The sequence below is a fragment of the Podarcis gaigeae genome (assembly GCF_964106915.1).
Source record: "Podarcis gaigeae genome assembly, chromosome: 5".
In the NCBI taxonomy this organism is placed as follows: Eukaryota; Metazoa; Chordata; class Lepidosauria; order Squamata; family Lacertidae; genus Podarcis; species Podarcis gaigeae.
In genome coordinates, this window is record NC_139681.1 from 34,671,016 (window position 1) to 34,691,101 (window position 20,086).

General features: G+C 40.4%; 1 protein-coding gene across 17 annotated transcripts in view; it reads left to right on the top strand.

The window, feature by feature from the left end:
- Positions 1-20,086, top strand: part of PCDH15 (protocadherin related 15) — a 649,118-nt gene that overhangs the window by 211,904 nt on the left and 417,128 nt on the right. The gene's annotated exons all lie outside the window — the stretch shown is intronic.

Genomic DNA, 20,086 nt, shown 5'->3' on the forward strand with positions numbered 1-20,086 from the left:
ACTCTTGAGAGTCCCATGGACTGCAAGAAGAACAAATCTATCCATTATGGTGCCCTGAGTGCTCACTGGAAGGACAGATCATGAAGCTGAGGCTCCAATACTTTGGCCACCTCATGAGAAGAGAAGACTCCCTGGAAAAGACCCTGATGTTGGGAAAGATGGAGGGCACAAGGAGAAGGGGACAACAGAAGACGAGATGGTTGGACAGTGTTCTCGAAGCTACCAGCATGAGTTTGACCAAACTGCAGGAGGCAGTGAAAGACAGGAGTGCCTGGAGTGCTCTGGTCCATGGGGTCACGAAGAGTCGGACACGACTAAACGACTAAACAACAACAACAACATTACATTAACTGAGATGAAACAGGTGCCATAGCAGTTCATGTTCCAAAACCACATTCCATTTTACAAAGTTCCCATTGACTTAACTGACTGTGTCATACAGAATAGATAGATGCTTTTTCCTAAATATATTGCGGGTGTACGATGAGGTCATCAGATTTGACCTCACAATGCCTTTTAAGTTGTAAACGTTAGCAGAAAATACATAATTCAGGCATCTACAACTGTCTGACGGTGTTCTACTACATTATTTATATAAAGATCTAATGCCCATTAATCCTTATCGTGCACAATGACTGTACATCTATCTCCTTAGTGCAAAGTTGTGTTCAGCACTTCCACAGTGAAGTAATCGGTTTAGAATGTATATTTACAGGCTGAATATGCCAATTAAGAAGCAGGAAACTTAACATTTATATGCTTTTACATCTCATTCTTCTTGAAGGGCATTCTGATTTAAGCTAATGAAGATAAAGTACTTCCCTCTCTCATCTGATTCACAATCAGTTTTGTTTGTTAAAGCAGAAATTTGAAGTTAGAAAAAGTGTAAAGGATTAAAGTTTATTGCTTTAGCTTCAATGAGAATGTTATCAGGGCATAAAACAGGCAGATAATATTGTCTTCCCCCCACAGTTTCAATAAAGCAAATTTAGTGTTTTAAGTTAAGAGTTTTTTAACTTCGAAGGTCCTTATTTCACAGAGTTGACCAAAATTAGAGTACCATGTTGAGCTATTACAGACAAAAAAAAAATTCCAGGGTTAGTAAAATAATCAGGTCAAATGAGTGTTTACAGTGCAGGTTTTGAGATTTCAAATTACACAGTAATATCCTATGACTGGATAGGTAAAAACAGTTTTTAAAAGGAAAAAATGGGTTTTGTGGGGGGGGGGTTACAGAAGCATGGTACTATGTCACATTTGTCTCTGTCTGCAGATTGCTTCAGTCATAAGGGAGTGGAGAAAGCAATTGCAAACTTAATTAGGTTCAAGCTTTGCTGTATGAAAGTGTATTGAAATACTTAGACATGCTAGAATGAAGAAGCAGTGGGCTTTATTCCATCTTAACAGATGATGACTGTGATTTCTAAGACTTTGACTCAGCGCAGACAGAAAACTGGATCCCTAAAACTAAAGTTTATAAAATGGGCCCCAGCTTCCAGAATATCCTTCCCTCCTCATCAGTCCTCCCCTCTCTGTACAAATTCCCCTTCCCCTTCCTTTGTTAGCCTTAACCATGGTGTCTCATTGTTCTTGAACCAGTCCTAATAATGATTAAGGCTAAACAGAATCAAGGATTGTAAGCTCACACCAAACCCTTGCCTTCTTTCCTGGCTAAATGGATGCAATTCTTGCTAAGCCTTATCCATCGTTAGCCTTGGTGCACATACAACACTGGGCAATGGCTAATGCACACAAGGCAATGATGGAATTTGCACAAGATTGAAGAAGAGACATAAGAAGGATCTTTGCTTTATTGAGACAATTTAAAATGACTGGTTTGCAGGGAACCAGCATTATGTTTGCATGGGACACATACTTCCAGTCCCAGTAGTCTTCAGCATCATTGCTCCACTCCAGACACATAATCTGAGACCTGCTCTACGAGAGATATCTGAAAAGCTATGAGCATTCATTAATTTCATTGTCATTTAAAGGTAAGAGTTAGTGATGGGCATGTTCTCAGAAGCTCCTCTTGGATTAATCTGGAAATTACCCAAGATCTTCACGTCAAAATAATTAAAAAATCAGGTTTGAGAAACCAAGCAAGCAGCAACAATTGGAGGAGTGCCTTGGCTTCCACTGTGTTTGGCGCTGTGTTCCTGTGCACCAGTTTCCCATGGCATGGGGAAAAGCCAATTGCCAACACTTGGAGGAGTACCAGAGCATGACAGGCCAGGCCAGAAGGCGACTATTCCCCTTTGGACAGGGGTGAAAATAATGGAACAGGCGTTGCCTGCCTTTTCATAAGTTGGTGTGAGTGGTTGGAGGTCTAACATTAAAATCACTTTGATTTATATCATTGATATGTCAAAATGATCATGTTTTGTTTGGCTTCCAACAACCATTCAGTGTTGTGTTAAATTCTTGGAAAGAACCATATCTCAGACTGTTTCTTACCATCCCATGAAAGATAGACCATTGGGGTCTTTCTGTGGGAGGCAATCTCTAAACAGGCAGCAGTGAACAGCATGGCAGTTAAGCCCTTATGTCTAAACGGAGAGTCTGGATTGTCATCTAGTGAAAGAAGGGCCAGAGCAGGGTTTGGGTTCAGTGGTTAATCAATAACATTAGAAACTATTAAAATGCTTTGCCCAAGCCCACTAAGCTCCCACAATAAATGTATGAGGTCCCCTCCTATTGCCACCAGCATTGGGATGTTGCAGAGGTGACACAAGAGAGCTTGACTGGATTCCAGTGCCAGTGAAACAGTACCTTCATAAGAGGTTTCACCCATACTTTAAACAGGCATGTTCATCTGTTGTTATGCCTAGGTCATTTACCCATGCCTCGTGCAAGCCATTTGCATTTCCTACCTTGTAGTCTAACAACAATTTACACTGATTCTGACCAGTGGCTCTTCAGCATTTCTGAAAGTGGACTTTCCTGGTGGGACATTCCTATCCCTAACTGCAGATGCTGGAGCTTAAACATGACACATTTTGCATGCAAAGCAGATGCTATGTCACTGAGCTACAGCTTGGGGTTGTTGGTTTTCCTTTCTGAGAACCAATAAGGGATAAGCCCATCTCCTACCTACACCTTGAATTCAGCCCTTGAATGGGGCTAAATGTGCTTCCGTAGGGGGGGAAAAAATGGAAGGGTTCACTCTAAGGAAACTTTTCTTCTATGCAGTGTAAGAGTGCTCTGTCCCTCCATTTCATTGCATAGGAAAAAATAGACAATTGATCACCCACTATGATTTTAATATGAGCTGGAAAATAATTCAGGTGTTTCTAAGCCTCACCTCTCTTCAGAAGCAGGCTTTAACGAGTTCCCAAAGTTCTTTTCCAAATGTGGCTTGGGAGAACTTCTCTGGCAGACTCAGTAAGAATATTTGGGGCCTAAAGGATATTTTCTGCAGAGGTTTCTTTTCTTTTCTTTTTAAGGCTGGTCTGACATTACAGCAAACCATTTACCTCAGAAGCATTTGCAGAAGGCAAAGTGCCACACTTGGTTTTAAAATTGCACTTTAGTTTGTTCCAGCCAAGCTAAATACACCTTCACCATGACATTATGGGCAAGCTGTGCATTTCAAGTAGGGAACCAAGTATATCGTAGATAAAAAATAAATAAATCCATGTAATGGCCATTTATTTTTTCCATTATTCTTTCCACACGTGTCCTACCTCTTATATCCAATGACAGTCAGAATCTGAGAAATACTAAAATGAATATATTATAACGCAAAAAATATGCATTATTACAGGGGCGAATTTATGGCAGTGCCAGTTTGCCTGCACAGGAACCAAATGGAGGGGAGGAGAGGGGAGTGGTGAGATTGGTTCCCTCACTCAGTAGGTGGACTGAGAGGTAGGACTATCCCCACCCCATGTCCCTCTCTTATGCATGGTAACAGTAAGGCAGGTAGTGAGACTGGAAGCCAATGGTGAATGATTTTCGTTAGGAGTTGACAGCTTTCTCTCTTTTTTGGAGAAAAGAGGAGGCAATTTCTAAACTTTGAATTTTTCTTTATGCTTGAGAAAGATGGATAGAAAATCCAAAGAGCTCCCTCTGACTTTCTTTGTGAATTTTTTTTTCCTGGGAAGGAAAATCAAGCTGGGGGGAAGGAGAGGAAAAATGGAGAGGATAGGAGAAGACATGGGGAGAAGAAGGGAGTGCCAGCCACCTGTTGCACCATCTGGGGGAGGGGCATAAAATTTTGGCCTCTCACGGGATGCCATATTACCAAATTCCACCCCTGCTTATTATAATCTTCCTGTGACTAAATGTAAATAATGTTGACCAGATCATAGCTCTCAGATTCTTAAGGAAGAATTTGTTCTATGCAGAATTTGTTTTCTGAAATTTAAGAGATTAAGAAGGGGAAATGTATTGTTACAGCAAAATGTTCTCCATAGGGGTTGTTTAGCAGATTATTTCTGAGTAACAACACTATAGATTTCAGCTACAAGAGCCATCAAAACACAACTGTAAAAACCTGCGTGAAGGGCAGCTTTCTATAGTTACCACAGGGAAAAAAGAATTGCTTTATGTAGATCAATTTAGTGTCTTCTAAACACTGTATGTTGAATGTTGGGTCTCTTCTGATGATTCCAGTTACAGAGTCTAGAGTATAATTGTGCCTGAGGTCTAGTCATCATTGAGATGGTAGTCCATTTTCTGGGCTCCTGAGAATGCTGGTGGATACTCATGTGGTTGAATGCTAGTTTGTACAAAAATTACCTCTAGCATTCTCCCTCACATTTGGTTTTCTGTCTGCAGGGATTTAGATGAACCAATTGGCTGTCTCGATTTAAGGCAGCTTCATGTATTGGTTCTAATTAGTAGATCTGGCAAGAGTAAGAAGAAGAAAAAAACATTGACTTGGGATAGATGGGATCGGTGTCATATGACAATTGGAAAAAAAACTTCCTATAAATGTAATTTTCTTTGCAGTGCTATATCATATGATCAGGCTTTACTAATGCAGATTACATCAACTGGCACAGCAGGATCTTTCCTTTTGTTTCTTTGTTTGAACATCTGGCAGACTCAGGTTTTTGCAACCAGCAATTTATACATAGTTTGTTCAAAACAGGTTAAATACATAATACATTTACAGATATTTTCTTCTTCAGAGACTCTGGAATTTCATGAAATGTAGTAACATTATTTCACTGGCACATTGTGCTGTGGCATATTTGAGAAATGTCCTCATAATAATTCACCAGAAAGTGGTGAAAAATTACAGAGATCCTGAAGAAACAAGTAAAAAAAATAAGTCAGCAATTTGATGCATGCTTGCTTAAGAATACCTCCCAATGCACACAGTATGACTTATTTCTAAGGAAACATTCATTGGACTTGGCTGTACAAATGTTATGCCAGAGCAAGCCTTATTTAAGTCATTAAAGCAAAACTGGACAGTTTGGAGTCAATGAAAATTGTATTCTTGAATAACTAGAAAACATAATATGATTATAATTAAAATAGTCTTTCAGAGAAAGTTTGTGAAAATGCTAGCTGATTAATGCTTTTTGTTGTGCATAATATTATCTACAACAAGTATGCAGGGAAATAGAAGGGTGTTACAATCAATGACAGACATAAGACCAATCAGCAAAACTTGTTCCATTTCAAACAGTGGAATAAAGAATTAGAGATGCGGAACAAATCTGACAGTACAGGATGATATATGAGATTGTGCTCCATAGAAAACTTAATTTGTTTTATCTCTTTTTATCTTTTCTTACTTTTTTTGCATAGTGTAAATATTGTAAAAAATAATGAAATTTTAGTTTTACTAATGAGTTTTTTCCTGACCACTTCACAGGTAAATTATCCAGAGTGATGAGCAGCACATGAAATACAGAGCTATAACAATATATTCCAAGATCAAATGATTTTTGGCTTAAGAAAATGCCCTTAGAAACACATTCATACACCAAAGAGCATGAAAATTGTACATTAAGGCCCCTGTCTTAACTTCTAGGCTATGTAATATGTATAGATCTTAAATAGCTTCATATATTATGATCATTCGCAACTTAGATTCCATGTGTTAGGAAACATTTTGCTGTCCTCTTCCAATCCCTGTCTGTTCCTGTTAAATAGTGAGCTATAATGCAACGAAATCAAGCATGGCTCTGTCTCTCTTGTTGCTGCCTGCTTCTAGCCCAGCTCTCTCACATGACTCTGGCTATTGCCCTTCTCACTACCAGCCATGTGTTGAAGGGGGCCTACCCATTTCCCCTCTGGCACAGAGAAACTTCCTTTAATATACTAATGACTATACTTGTGCTGGTACTTAGGTGGCAAGTAGACCCTTCCCTGGCTAATTCAACAATGGGATCCTCCATTAGATTTTAACACTTGCTGTTTCCAGGGAATTAGAAGGAACTCTCCCCCGCTCCCAAATTCACAACAATATAATCTTTTTCTTCTAGATGGATGACTGTAAAAGTAGTGTCATCTCCTCCTTAACATATCTGTCAACTGTCCCTTATTTGGCGGGAAAGTCCCTTATCCCAGCGCTGTGTCCCGCTGCTGTCCCTTATTGATGATGTCCCTTACATTTCCTGGGTTTCAAAGGAAGCAGCTCCTCTCCCTCCCTCCCTCCCTCCCTGCCAGCCAGGGAGGAGGGAGCTCCAACTGTGTTGCTTGGCTGTGTTCCTCACCCAATAAGGAATCTAAGAATGACTGGGGGGTGGAGCTTTCATGCCTTGTGCCAATCAAATCGGCCGTGTTGCCTGGGGACTAGCCTTTGTTCAGCACTTCCCAGCAGAGAGGTGACGGTGGTTTTCCTTGCTGCATCCCCTTTGCCAGGTTGCTGTGCTGTGGGAACCACTGCTTGAGGCTTTGTTTGGCTGTTGGCTGGGCTTTCTGCCTTTGGCTTGGAGGGGCTCAGAAGTTGAACATACCTGTGCTGGGAAAATCCCTTATTTTGGCTGCTGATCCTTATTTTTGAGGCTGCTGGTCCCTTATTTTCAAATCTGTAAGTTGACAGCTATGCTCCTTAATTGCCTGCCTACTCTTTTAAAATGAAGAGGTGAGGCTCTTCTCTGCATCCTGACAGTGGTGAAGGTGTGACTGGCTGGGATGCAGAATCAGGCCTTCTCTGTGACCATGGCTATATTTAAAACTCTCTGCCTCATGCTTTCAACTGCCTAGTCAATACAAGTTCTGGCAAGTATATGGCATGCAGCGTTGGTGCATCTTTAGCAGACTGACCTCTTGTTTTAGGTTGTTTTTATATATAGCTCCTGCCTCTAGCAATTAATGGTTTGCTGTCTTGCTAATGTTTTGTGAATGGATTTTTGTAGATGTCTTTTGCGTTGTTTGCTGCCCTGAGAATTGTGAGAAGAGCAGGATATAAATCTGCTGAAATATATTGATAAACAACCATTGCATTTCCGGGCTTGAGGGGTTAGTAGAAATGAGATTCAATCCCCTGAATCTAAGACTGTAAACGCATTTACTGGTTTAAAGCACAGCAAGGTTATTCTTCTTCTCAATTCAGATCAAAGCTGATTTGGGATAAATGTATCAAAATGCAGTATTTTTTAAGATAGGCAGGATAGGTCCAGGATAGATATGAGTTGTGGCTAATATGGGTGGATCATTTCCCAAGTCAGTGGTGGGAGTTCACTGGATGCAGAGTGAACAGGAATCTGCACACAGCCCAAGACACTGTCAATCAACTTAAATTTTGCTTTCTGTCCTGCTAATGAAGCGCCACTCTGTTTTGAATTATTTAGCTGAGAGAGTGATAGATTTGTCGGTTTTAGTATACCAGATATGCCGGTTTGGATCTTGAAGTCATCTTCTCCAGGGGATTGAATCTCATTCCCTGAAGGGATCTGAAGGGATCTTGATGCCCTTCTCCAGATGTCTACATCAAATTAGGTATGATGAGTAGTTGTAAGAAAGAAGAACTTTTATGTTTGTGTAAAGTCTCCCTATAGAAGCTAGCCTGATACCCATGTTATGAACCATTAAGCAAAAGTTGGAGACCTTGGCATTTCTCAGAGTTTTCAATATTAAACCCTTTGAGTAGTTTTCATATCGTTTGGATATTCTTGTACTTTTAAAATCCATGACAATTAGGTGCTGCTCTGAGCTCTGTTAAATTGGTTTTATTTTCTGCTACTAGTTTTCTGCTGTATTAGTTTTGATGGTTTTATAGTCTTGTTTTAATTTTTATTGGATACTACCCAGAAAACCTATGTTGTCATAATATCATTGAAAGATAGAAAGACAGATAAATATGCTCAATAAAAACGTATTTTAATTTACCATTTGCTATCTACAAATACACCTGAGCTATTCCCCCTTTGCTTCATAAAATTTACATATCAGTTGATTGTAGGAAAAAAAACTTCAAAGCTGGGTAAACATTTTCAGTTGGGATGGTATTTGGACTTTTATGAAACACATTCTGATAGGTTTCACAACTTTTTCCTTGAGTAGCTCCATTACATAAGTTGGGTTGTTGTTTTTTGCTTGAATGGCCATAAAGTTGCATTACTGATCTAATTTCATTCTACCATGTAATTGTTTTACTGAGTGATGTTCTGGGGTTACTTTAGAGTTCAGTTACTAAATTAAATCCATTTAGTTATTAATTACCATTATAATAGAATACAATTAATATAAAAATAATTGTTTTAAACTGTTACTACAATGAAGAACTACAAAATTTAATGGAGTAATATTAAGTCACAGAATAATGAGAACCAGCACTAATGGGAATGATTACAAATGTGAAGAACAGTTATGTCTAAACTAATCATAGAAGCTAGAATATATGATATTCTTTTGCTGAGTTTCTTTTGCAGAGTCTTGAATAGTAAAAATTCCCATAACTTACATAATTGATCATGATTCCTCCACCCCTATTTGCATTTTGTTTCCTTTGCAATGAAGTGAATGTGTTAGAATAACATAATGACAATGTAATTTATGTAATTAATTATGTAAGTTACGTAAATTATGTAATTTAGCTACAGAAAGATAAATAGTGTAGTTGTTGGCAGTAGAGAGACTGTTGTGAAACTGACACATTGCTGCATGTAACAAACACAGGGTGAAATGCAAACAGTGCTTTCTTACATCCCTAAAAGTAACATATATAATTCTGTCCTTGCAAGATCATTTATCCCTGAAACAAAAGTATAAAATAACATTTTCTCTCTTTTAGGAGGTGGGATACTTTAAGTGAAATACACAAAACTCAATTTAAATACACCCCAAAATCCTGTGAACCAATTTTAGCTTAAATGTTTGTTTCTGCAGTATGGACACTTTCAGAGTCTGCTACTGTTAATCAGAGTGTCACAACTGTGATTGGATGCATATTGAACCTAGAAGGTAGGAGAGTCTCTAAGGTAATAGATTTTTAAAGGTAAAGGAACCCCTGACCATTAGGTCCAGTCGTGACCGACTCTGGAGTTGCGGCGCTCATCTCATTTTATTGGCCAAGGGAGCCGGCGTACAGCTTCTGGGTCATGTGGCCAGCATGACTAAGCCGCTTCTGGCGAACCAGAGCAGCACACGGAAACACTGTTTACCTTCCTGCTGGAGTGATACCTATTTATCTACTTGCACTTTGACGTGCTTTCGAACTGCCGACCTTCTGATCGGCAAGTCCTAGGCTCTGTGGTTTAACCCAGAGCACTACCCACGCCCAATAGATCTTTAGACACATGCAAAACTAGGGAACCCATCAAAATTCACCCATACAGCCAAGACTGAATATTGCACAGGCACAGGCAGAATGAATTATGCCAGGAGTTGAGTAGCAGTTAGGTGTAAATAATGGCTTTTTAGACTGGAGTGCTGAAAAACCAGCTGTGGGTCTAGAGATTAGCTGATTCAGCCCTTTGCAATAGCTGGGAAACTGCAGTATAGTTTTTATTTATCATGTTCCTTAGTGGATAATAAATTGGCATGGGGGTGGGAATTGTTTTGGTGCTTATTGTGATCAAATAATTATCTTAATACTTTTGGACCTTTGGTCAAGAAGCTTATCTTCCTCACCCATCATTCCATTGAAGTTTTTACGCTCAGCTATTGTGTTATGTAAAAATATATCCATGTAATACTGCTAGTATGGAAACTTTATTATTATTATTTATTCATAAGGTTTATAGATGGATAAATGTTAGAAAATATCATTGCAATATACAACAATAAAAATGAAGGTGAAAACAGGTGAAAACAGTTTCCAAAAGAAATATGATTCTGCCCATGAGTCAACTCATCCTTTTGGGAAAGCCTGTAGGTTTATTTGCTTGTTTGTATCTAATGAAATGTGTTTTATGTTGGAGCCTGGAACTTCAGTGGGTAATGTGATCCCCAAGGCAAATGCCATGAAATGCTCAAAGAACACATGTCAGGAAGCTAGACAAGAAGTTCATTATATAACCAAAACAAGAGACTCCTGGCTCCACCCAAATACAGTAAGGTCCATTGCCACCTAGTGACTAAACTAGATGACACTGCCTCTGCAATAGAGTTCCAATCAGCCACACTGATTGATTAAAAACCTTTGATTAACTAAAAAGTTGGCTTTTTGTTGAGCATTCACCAAATGTATACGATTACTCACCAAGTGTTATTTAACTGGGTGACAGCTCAAGTAAAATGAAATAGTAAAAGTGCTTTGCTTTAGGTTTTTGGAACTTATGCCACAGTTTTATGGTTACAGGAATATATTTCAGTGGAGAGGGAGAAAGAACACTTGGTTTCTTCTTAATCCTTCCTTTGAGCATGTAATTATCTGCTGCTGTTTACAGCATAGGGAAAGAAATGGTTAATTTCATGTCATATAGCAAAATACAGTGTCAGTTCATTCAAAATAGTTGTTTCTGTTTTTAAAGCAGAAAATTAGTCTGTCAATTTAAGAAGCTGCAATCAGTTTTAATCTAGCAAAATCAAAGGCACAATCAAGAAAATTTACGCACTAATCTAGGGCAAAGCACTTTTGGCTAGGAAGTCGTTGTTTACTTCAGTTGAAAATAATGTATAAATAAATATTTTGATGACTTAGACAAAATTATTCGTCTTATTTTCAAAACTATCAAAAATCTAGAACATTTGTTGATGTTGAAATAGCTATATTTGCTGGGCTGAATATATCCAGACATCTATATCTACAAAGCCTTTCCTCCTGCCAGGAGGGAAGGGGTTGTGATCGGGAGATGATTCTCGCGTCATCCAGGGGGCGCTCCGCCCCCTGCTTCAACTCCAGGGCTGGCGCCACGCCCCTCCCCAGTTGGGCACCCAATAGGGAAGCTCGACGGGGGTGTGGCTTGCTGCTCAAAAGCAGCCGCACCAGCGATCCCCACCATTGCACACACATTTTCTTCGAGTCACCCACCCTCCACTCCCTTAAGATTAGCTGTTCCAGAGACTTTGCTATGGACCTCTGGTTGGTCGCCCTGTTTAACCAGGGGGCCTGGTAGGATTTTTTTCCAATTGGCTAAATTGGCCCAGCCTCTTGGTTTTTTTCGCCTACCTCGTAGCAACTGTCACAACTTTCGTGGTATTTGGCGGTTAGGCATTGGAATGTGTTGTTGGTGTTTCGGGTGGCAAGGTGTGGCCATCGCCTTCCCCGACAATTTTGGGTATTCTGCTAAAGGAATCCGGCGGTCGTGGATCCTGTCCAATGCCCGTGTGGTGGGGGGCCATGGCACGACCCTCGGTGACATCAGGAAGAGAGCCTATAGTTGGACTAGCATCAACAGGCTTCCCCTGCTGGTGGTTAACCCCTCCTCAGACTCACCCCTCTGTGCGTAGGTGGAGTCTAATGTTCCGTGGTCCAATGCCTAAGCCAATACCTTCTCACATGCTGTAAACAATAAAGTTGTGGCCTTTACCTTACCCATTAACCTTACATTCTGTGTCCACGTGTCTTTATTCCCCAAGCGGGGATCGGGTCCTCGAATCACAAACACTTAAGTAAAAGTTTAGAAGAAGGCTAAACTCAGATATGGTGTGTATAATTTCAGATTAGTCTATAAAATCCAAATGTAGAAATATATCCAATAAGCAGTAAATTTTAATGAGCTTCGACAGTTCCTATTTTGTAATTTAATATTGATTGGTCATTAAATGAATGCTTAGGAAAAAAATTAATAGGCATGTAAGATATTAATGTACTTGTCAGCTACCATGGTTAATTCAATATTTCTTCCTTGATATATACATCATCTAGAGTCATAATGAGACATCAGTTTTGTTAGAGGTTTTTGGTCAGTTGCTACTGAACAGTTTTACAGTATATCAGCTGAGACATTTGCTGTGTTAAATGTATTATACATTGCTATCTAACAGAGCCATTCAAGCTCCTTTTGACATCTGTGGTGAGGTGGATTGGGTGTCCATATCTGATGTACCTCCAGCTGCAGAGTGAGAGACCCATGTAACAACAGTAGTGTAGAGCTCTCTTTTCCGCCTGCTGAAAATGCAGGTGGTAATACCGCAAGTGGGATCACCATCACTAGGAGCCAGCAGAAATTGACTTTTCTAGGGCTGATTGTATCAGGCTCAGTAGGGCAGATGACTGCATTGGACCCCAAAGAAAGCTGATCACTGTTCCAGTTTCAGTCTTGCACAGCAATCTGCTTGCCTCCACCTTCCGTGGAGGTGGAGAGGGATGCACTCCATTAAAACCCACTGGGCTTGCAGGCGGGTTGAGAGTAGGATTGCTCCCTAAAATTCCTACATTTGATAATGCACTACTCTCATTTTCACATGACATAATAGAATACTCTATAATGATCTGATATATGTAACTTGACCAGTTATTCACTCATTTAGATGTTTCCTGCTTGCCCTGCAAGCCAAAGTCCTTGGATAAAAATTGAATCAAACGAGTGCAATGAGGGCAGAGGTGACTTTGGGCTCTCTCAGTACCCTGTGTGACGCTAAAAGTCAGCATCCCCTGTCTCTTGCATTCTTTTCTACAGCATTGTTGTGGCACCCAATGTGGCCAAACCAGTCGCGCTTCTCTAAAGCCACCTCTGACACAGGGTTCAGCTTGCAGCTTGTATCTACCAAGAGAGCAAAATGCTCTACCATGGGAAGAACAATCTGCAACCATCACCCATGCCTGCTATTCTAAAGTTAGCCAAAATCTTCCACTTTGATGGGCTTGTGGGTTGGGGCTCTGTGACTAAACTCTGCATCGTGTACTTTCAGACATTAAGAGAATCCACTGTGCCCTGCTGCCCAGGCTTGATAAAGTTCCTTAGAAATGAAGAATGTGCAGCAAGTTACATGGTTTTACAAGTTTTACGTGCACAAATATTCAGTTTAAAAAGTTTAAACCTAGCCACACTTGAAAAATGCAGGCTTTTCACAGGCTTTCTCATCATTCAAAACAAAAGCATCTCAGAGGCATTGATGTTAAATTTCTTTAATAAAAGCAGCTTACATGCTGTCTTCAAAATTAAAACAAAGGCAAAAATACTGCTGTGTTTTCCTTGTCTTTGTCTCCTGAAACATGGTGTGCTTCACTTATGTGAATACATTTTATAGTTGGAGAGAGAACTTATATTACAGGGTTGTCAGTTCAAATTCTGAAAAATATATCAGGGGTAACAAATATAAGCATGCATGACTTTAGGGAAGAGAGTTTTTCCACAGTTTCTTTTTTCCATAGGGTGCCTTTCATTATAATGAAACTAATATTTTTATTACATCTCCTGTCTCTAGTATTGATGATACTAGAGTTAAACCTAAAAGGACTCTGAAGACAAATAGCTTGCTCCTGTGATATTGAACTCTACAACTGGAGCACATGGCATAGGGCTTCAGGCTTCCAAACTCTATAGACCAATGCTTAAAAACAGGAAAGCAATGCACACTAGAGACTTTGAAACTAGAGTGGCTCCCAGTAGCCAGTGTGGAGAGCTATTTAAACCTGCTATAGCTTACTGTCCCTTCCCATGGGTCCTTGCCGTAATACCCTGTGCCTAGCATGAAAGCCATTATCCAGAAGAGTCCTGCTGGATAGGGACCAAGGCCAGTTCCATTTAGGCCAGTATCTTATTCTCAGAGTGACAAATAATGTGCCCGAGGGAAGCTTGCAAGTAGACCCTGAGCACCACAGCAACCTCCCTAGCAATTGTGCTCCCTCTGAAACTGGAGGTGGTACACAGCCACCCCTTTTCTCTGAATTGAGCATCATATTGCAGTTGGGATAATTACCCAGTTATCTTTAATAGTAGTGCTCTACTGAATGTTTGGTTTTAGGTTAAGCAACAACTTTTGCCTAATTTAGGGATATAATCCAATTGGACCCTTTCACTCACAAAGGACTATTCATTCAGTGGATGCATCCAAGAACTGAGGAGTAAGATGTGATATTTTTTACTGATGTCACCTTCCACTCTATTCTGTAGGGAGCCTCAAGTCTCTGGAGCTGATCTTCATGGTGTGCTGGGGAGACAGAGGACTGGCAAAAAATGGCATCCCCTTCTCTGATCTGCAGGATCAGAAGCCCTCCTGTGAGGACAAGGGCACCCATTGCATTTCAACCAATATTTATAATGTGTCCTGTGCTATTCAAGGTGTTAAGTGTTTGCCAGCTTTAGGTGTCCTGGAAGAAAGAGGCTACTGTGGATTATCATTGCTAACTGGTTAAATTTCAAGCCCCACACCATCAGAAATGCATGCTCAGAAATTGACATTTACTTCAATTGTCTTGTTTTGACAATGCTGAAATTTGCTTAATTAGATTGACTTCACTTAATTCATTTAGCTAGTTTTCTGGAGTCAATGCAGCCTAAACAAATTAAGCAAAGTCTAATTAAACTATCTGAACCTAGATTCTTTTTTGTTCAACGTCTTCGGTATGTTTGTTGTTTTTGTTTGCTTCTGTTTTGTATTTTGCTGATTGCAGCTTGTTGTCGCACATGGCAGCAAGGAGAACCTGGCAACATACCAAATGTAAGAATATGCACAAATTGTTTGATAAATTTTGAAAACATATTGACTAGAAATAGCTTATATTCAGTGCAAACTGTCAAAATAATGAGAACATGTTCAAGAACAATTTGCCAGAATTAAGAAGTGCTCCTTTATATCTCTAGTTAAAAATTCATAATTTTTGGGTTTGGGCATTCCGGTTTGGGGAAATGTAATATTTGTTTGTTTGTTTACTTATTCATATTCCACTGGTAGTAAATATGGCCTACTCTGAAATAGAAAATTTCATCCCGTCTCCGGGTGTGTTTTCCTCCATAGCTTGCTGAGAACAAGCTGGAACCTTAGTTTTGTTTGTGTAACAAGTCCTAGCTGCTATGCTGAGCTGTTGTTCTGTTGTTCACCAACAAATACAACTGTTGAAGTTATCCTCACTCCTGCTGCTTCCTGGTATTAGAGCAGGCTTTCCCTACACAGTGAGCACTCTTTCCAAACCCATGGTTACCACACCACCCTTTCCTAAAGGAGCTCAGTGCAGTGTGCAAGGTTCTCTCTCCACCCTATTTTATATTCACACAAAAACCCCTGAGGTAAATTATGCCAAGTTTCACAGCAGAGTGGGGATTTTGACCTGGGCTAAACATACCAAGTATTAAGGACTCTTGCTTGCTATTGTTAAGAATGGAGATACATTTTACGGTATATATTTTTATTTTCTGCTGTGGGATAAAATATTTGGGAGAAAAATGTAAGTGAAATATTCAGTAAAACCAAAGCTAGGATGAAGTCTTATATTGTCCATTTTAGTAAAACTGAATTAACAACTGCAGCCATTCTGGGGTGTGTGTGTGTGTGTGTGTGTGTGTGTGTGTGTGTGTGAATATATATCAGCATTTAAGAAAAAGAAATACATTTTTCCCCTTGGTGCCTGTAATGGCTGAGTTGTTTGCTTTGGATTTTTTATCTTTCAAACTGATTACCAGAAATGTCAACATCCTTCAGGAACAAAAACAGTTATTTCCCACAATTCATTTTCTGAGAGCTGGTCTACCATTTGGGAATAGCCACTCAGGTAATCATACATTAGTAGTAGTAGTAGTAGTAGTAGTAATAATAATAATAATAATAATAATAATAATAATAATAATAATAATAAATTTTATTTATATCCCTCCCTCCCCAGCCGAAGCCAGGCTCAGAGCGGCTAACATCAAATGTATAACACATTAACATAAAATCAATCAATTAAAATACATCTTCAAATCAGATCAGGATCAGAATAAAATCCAATCAGATGGCAACCCGCAGATTGGCTTTGGGGACCTTAAATGCTCACCAGGCCCACCTGTTTATGCTGAACTTATATGGGCCTGTGAGAAAAATTGGGAGGCCACTTTCATGCAAGTTCTTATGAAAGGGGAGAGTGAGTCAAACTGAACTCTGACCGAAGTCCTGGCAGAACAGCTCTGTCTTGCAGGCCCTGCGGAAAGATGTCAAGTCCTGCAGGGCCCTAGTCTCTTGTGACAGAGCGTTCCACCAGATTGGAGCCACAGCCGAAAAATCCCTGGCTCTAGTTGAGGCCAGCCTAACCTTTCTGTGGCCTGGGACCTTCAGAATGTTTTTATTTGAAGACCGTAAGTTCCTCTGTGGGACGTACCAGGAGAGGCGGTCCCGTAGGTACGAGGGTCCTAGGCCGTATAGGGCTTTAAAGGTTAAAACCAGCACCTTAAACCTGATCCTGTACCCCACTGGGAGCCAGTGTAGCTGGTATAGCACCGGGTGAATGTGATCTCACAGTGAGGACCCCGTAAGGAGTCTCGCCGCGGCATTCTGCACGCGCTGGAGTTTCTGGGTCAGTCTCAAGGGCAGCCCTACGTAGAGCGAGTTACAATAATCCAGTCTGGAGGTGACCTTCGCGTGGATCACAGTGGCTAGGTCAGGGCAAGAGAGGTAAGGAGCCAACTGCTTAGCTTGGTGGAGATGAAAAAATGCTGCCTTTGTTGTAGCTGCAATCTGCGCCTCCATGAAAAGGGAGGTGTCGAAGATTACACCCAAACTCTTAACGGATGGTCTCGCACTAATTGCACCCCCACAAGAGATGGGAGTTGCCCCGCCCAATCCCATATCATCCCTTCCCAGCCAGAGGACTCCTGTCTTCGAAGGATTTAACTTCAACTGGCTCCCATGTAACCATCCAGCCACAGCTTTTTAGTCTATTTTGTTCTATATCTGTGTTTTGTTCATTTTTGGTTTTTTTTTAAAAAACTCAACTTATTGGTGTGGGGCTTGTTGCATCATTCTAGGTGAACAATCTGACAATGGGGGGCATAGGTTAAACCCAATCACAATGTCCTCCAGCTTACTCATTTCATGGTGTTAATAAGATATTGTATTTATGGTACTTATTTTAAGTAATTCTAAATCACCATTAATTCAGGCTTGTGAACCACCCTGTGATCTAAAAAGTTCAAAAATTGAGTACAGTGCCTGCAAATATAGCTCATTTGAAAATGAATTTATGCCTGAGCACAAAACCACACTGAACACAGTGTGGCTTGAGAGCAGTACATGTGAAAAGGATCTAGGAGTCTTGGTTGACCACAAACTTGACATGAGCCAACAGTGTGACGCGGCAGCTAAAAAAGCCAATGCAATTCTGGGCCGCATCAATAGGAGTATAGCATCTAGATCAAGGGAAGTAATAGTGCCACTGTATTCTGCTCTGGTCAGACCTCACCTGGAGTACTGTGTCCAGTTCTGGGCACCACAGTTCAAGAAGGACACTGACAAACTGGAACGTGTCCAGAGGAGGGCAACCAAAATGGTCAAAGGCCTGGAAACGATGCCTTATGAGGAACGGCTAAGGGAGCTGGGCATGTTTAGCCTGGAGAAGAGGAGGTTAAGGGGTGATATGATAGCCATGTTCAAATATATAAAAGGATGTCACATAGAGGAGGGAGAAAGGGTCCCCAGTGCTTGATTCAGTTAAAGTTGGTTCCCAGGTCTGGAAAGTTTGAAGGTTATTGCAACAGATAGAGGAGGTTGTTTTCACATATGTCACATAGAGGAGGTTGTTTTCTGCTGCTCCAGAGAAGCGGACACGGAGCAATGGATCCAAACTACAAGAAAAAAGATTCCACCTAAACATTAGGAAGAACTTCCTGACAGTAAGAGCTGTTCGACAGTGGAATTTGCTGCCAAGGAGTGTGGTGAAGTCTCCTTCTTTGGAGGTCCTTAAGCAGAGGCTTGACAACCATATGTCAGGAGTGCTTTGATGGTGTTTCCTGCTTGGCAGGGGGTTGGACTCGATGGCCCTTGTGGTCTCTTCCAACTCTATGATTCTATGATTCAGTGAAATTTATTCCATTTCAAACACCCACAGGGTCGGGCTGTAAACAGAAAATCAGGAGTCTCCTGAGTGTCAGAGCTGACACTGCCATAAAAAGTAGTTTTAGTTGATATGGCTGGTTAACCAATTATCACTAAGTGATTCTGTAGAGCAGTTTTCTCTTTGTTGCAATCGATGTGAAAGAATCTATATGATATTGTACCTGTAGCTTAATGACAGTAATGTTTGACTGAATGGATTGCATAATGCAATAAATGACTCCAGTGACTCCAATTAAAAGCCACGACTGTGACGGCCTTGTCATTTTGTTGGCAAGATAGGAGTAACAAATCAATTCATACTTACCTCACATGAACATCAGAATTATTCAATTAATTTCAGTGCACAAGCACTGAAAAGAATTGTGAAAATTCAGTCCAATCAGGACAGAACGTTTTCAAAATAAAGTATCTTTTGCAATAACCTTCAAACTTTCCAGACCTGGGAACCAACTTTAACTGAATCAAGCACTGGGGACCCATTCTCACATTATTTTAATCAAATGTTTGTATAGTTGTAGTTGAAGCCCACACTAGATCAGACCATGACGCATTAGTGGGTTGTGATCCACCAGGTGAAGACAAATGAGTTACCTTCTAAACAGCAAAAGGGGTACTAAGGTGGTATCTTGACATCATTGAATAGCTCTGTTTAGTGTTGTTCACTGTCATGTGACACCAGAACAAGAGGCAGAAACTTGGACAGTCAGTAGCAAGTGTGTCTGGAACTCTGTATGGTAGCATATATGTGCACATAGACTTCCTATGCGCTAAACACAATTCTTAATTGTGTGTACATTTGTTCTGTTGAGATCTTCTGCAAATGTGTGGCAGGAGAGCTGCATTCAATGAGCACATGTTGCAAGCAGGAATGCCTTTATTCTTTAAGAGTCATTTGAAAATGCTGCATTGGTTCCATCCTTCCAGCATCCCAAGACTTTGTCAATTATGTAAATACTGTTAATTTGTTTGGAGGGATTGTAATGTTTCTAATCATATTCTATGGTAGTATAAGAAGATTCCTGCTGGATCAGACCAAAGGCCCATCTAGTACCTCTGCTTATGTTCACTTCCGGTTACGTATCCTTCGAGATATGCATGCAGCAAACCTGGAAGTATTTTTCCGGGTTTCGCCCCATGCGCAGAAACACTAAACCGCACCGTGCGCATGCACCTAAACGGCACCTCCAAATACACCCACCTCGGGATCCGAATGGAGCTCCCGAACAGATCCTGTGCACAATCGGAGGTACCACTGTATAGAATTTTGTTCAGTCAAGGATTCTCTTACCACATTTTGAAGTTAGTGATCATATAAAAGGCCACCCTTCTCATAAGGTCCAGAGTCTAAAATACCCAACATGAACACTGTGGCCTTTGTGACATCCTGGTTTAATGATAAAAACAGCTATTGCAGAGCACACATTGCAAGCAGAACTCTTGCATCACCTCAGACACAATACTTTTCAGCGGAGATATTTCATACATGTGCATGCAAATGTGAATTAGTCTTGAATGCTATCAGGAATTAGCTGTATTATTGGCATACTCCAGGGTGTTTTTTGTAATGGGATGAAGGAAGAGACAAATTCAATCTGGATGTAAATTCTCTTTTTTAATATGACTAAACAATATTGAAGAAATGCAAATGTATGAACTGCAGATGTGAATACATTTTGTCCTAAGAGATTTGTAAGGAAGTAAAAGCCCTGAAGGGCTGAAACTGCTTCTGAGTTTTCTGCATGTTGTGTATATCTTTGTGTCTGAT